The following is a 2,643-nucleotide window of genomic DNA, read 5'->3' on the forward strand; positions in this document are numbered from 1 at the left end:
CCTTGTGCACCCACCACTCCCGTTATGGCTTCCTTGCTGAGTTCTACTCTCCTGCAGTTCGTTCACGGCGGCGGCTTGCCTGATCTGCTCGTCCACGGAGGTCTCCGCGACCAGGCGGAGGACCACGAGGCCATAGTTGAGGCGATCGGAGGCGTCGACGTGGCGGCGGGGCTCGGGCGCCGGTGACAGCGTGTGGAGAAAGCATTCCGATAGGAATTGCAAAGTATGAGGGTTCCACTCCATCGCCAGAAAACTTTGTGAGAGATTTTGGGGAGGGCTCGTGCACGCGGAGAGAGAGAGAGGCGCTGGTGCGGAGAGGAAGAAGGGTTCGCGAATTTCGAACCCTAAATAAAGAGTATGGCTTCGGTTGTTAGAGGAACTGAAGCCATTGACCCCCTTTTGGCACCGGGTCTCCTTGGATTGAGGCTTATACCCCTCACTTCCAACAACTTTTTGGCTTCGGGTCCTACTGGACCGAGGCCTATACCCCTCTTTGGCATCGGTTTTGAGCGAACTGGGGCCTATACCCCTCTTTGGCTTCGGGTATTTGGAGAACCGAGGCCTAAAACTTGGCTCTAATTGCAAAAATGCCACCGCGTCATTATATGCTTCGGTTTCTGGCCAACCGAGGCATATAAGGCGAGGTAAAATGGGAATTCTACACTAGTGTTTCTTCGTTCACGGTTTGATATTCTGGGAATTCTACACTAGTGTTTCTTCGTTCACGGTTAGAAATTATATGTTTAAAATCTTTGTTGTTTTCTTATTTGTTACCTGTTTATATTATTTAGGAAGAACGCCTTTCCCCTTTTTTAATAAAAAACTATTAGTATTAGAAAGTAAACAAAGCAATGAAATTTCTAAAAAAGGAAAAAAAAAGATCAAGATATGTTACAAAAACCTCTTATAAATATTCTTTTCAATTATAAACGATGGAAGTGTCCATTTCGATATATAAAAAATAATGAATTTGAAAACGTGGTAAAAAATGAAATTTCAGAATTTTTTTTCATACATATCAACGTGATGGAAGAGAAAAAATATCTTTTACGTATCCACAAAATTTATCAAGTTTTGAAAAACCGATGGAAACAAAAATAGATTTCTTCACAAAAAAGAAAATTTCCTCTGATGATTTGTATAATGATTCGTACTATAGGAATGAAGAAAAAATAAACAAATTGAGCAATGAAAATAGAATTCAATTTTGTGATGATGAAACTAAAAAAAAAATTAACTAAAAGAAAGATCCTTTGTTAAATGGACCCTTCCGTGGACAAATAAAAAACGATTTTTCAACCTCAATACAACATGAAAAAACTTACAAAAAAAATAACATTTTTATAAATAAAATTCAAGATATCTTTCTTTATAATAAGATTTCTAAAAAGAATAATAGTAATTCTCCAAAATTAGAGGAAAATAGAAACACATTTGATAAAAAATTATTAGTAACTACATTTCTTTAGTTTCAAGCTTAAATTCACACGTACCTTATTTATTTACAGAACTTGAACAAGTAAAAATGAATTATAATTATGCCGCAGAAAAAAAAAACAAATAATCCAAATATTATTTGATGCAATTACAACTTATTTGAACGAAAAAAGAAAAGTAAATCGAAAGAACACTAAGTCTATTAAAAGAAACAAAATCTGTAAAAAAGTACCTCGGTGGTCATACAAATTGATGGATGAATTAGAACAACTAGGTGGAAAAATTGAAGCAGATAATTCTCAAATTCGTTCTAGAAAAGGCAAACGTGTAGTCATTTTGACTAATAAAGATAAATTTTTTTAAAAAATACAAGACTTATCGTGATCGTGGAGATACTGAAAATACTGAACAAAAAAACGAATTGGCTTTAAGACGTTATTCCCAACAATCGAATTTTCGGAGAGATATAATCAAAGGATCTATCCGTGCTCAAAGACGGAAAACAGTTACTTGGAATTTTTTTCAAAAAAGGGTGCATTCGCTGCTTTTTTTGGATAAAATTGAAAAATCAATATTCTTTTCTTTTCATAGCTTAAAATCAATGAAAAGATTTTTATGTTAAATATTTGGATTCGTAAAAGGACAGAATTTCAAATTTTAAGTTCTATAGAGGAAAAAACAAAACAAAAAGTCCAAAAAAAAAAGAGGAGGAAGCAAAAAAGGAAAATGCAGAAAGAAAATGTATAGAAATAGCAGAAGCCTGGGATAGCATTATATTTGCTCAAGTAATAAGAGGTGTTTTATTAATAACCCAATGCTTTATTAGGAAATATATTCTATTACCTTCATTTATAATAATTAAAAATACAATCCGTATACTATTTTTTCAAATTCCAGAAATGCACGTATAACGACGTTCAATTACCCGAAAGAGTTTCCGCAAAAATGGCTAACAGATGGGATTCAAATAAAAATATTATTTCCTTTTCGTCTAAAACCTTGGTATAAATCTAAAATACAATGCAATGAAAACAAAAAAAATTCAAAGAAAAAAAAGAACTTTTGTTTTTTAACAGTTTGGGGGATGGAAGTCGAATTGCCTTTTTCTAGTTCCACGAAAAATCCACTTTCCTTTTTCGACCCCATTTTAAAAGAACTAAAAAAAACAGAAAAAATTTGAATTTTTCACTTTTCTAGTTCTAAAAG

At 33.7% G+C, this 2,643-nt stretch overlaps 1 pseudogene; it reads left to right on the top strand.

Annotated features, from left to right (window-relative positions):
- The window catches only part of LOC146886286 (uncharacterized), a 1,128-nt pseudogene extending 942 nt beyond the window's left edge, over positions 1-186 (top strand).
- Positions 187-2,643: the final 2,457 nt, after the last annotated feature.

The sequence above is a fragment of the Vigna unguiculata genome, chromosome 5, assembly GCF_037176805.1.
Source record: "Vigna unguiculata cultivar grain cowpea cultivar isolate G323 ecotype 2 chromosome 5, ASM3717680v1, whole genome shotgun sequence".
Classification (NCBI taxonomy): Eukaryota; Viridiplantae; Streptophyta; class Magnoliopsida; order Fabales; family Fabaceae; genus Vigna; species Vigna unguiculata.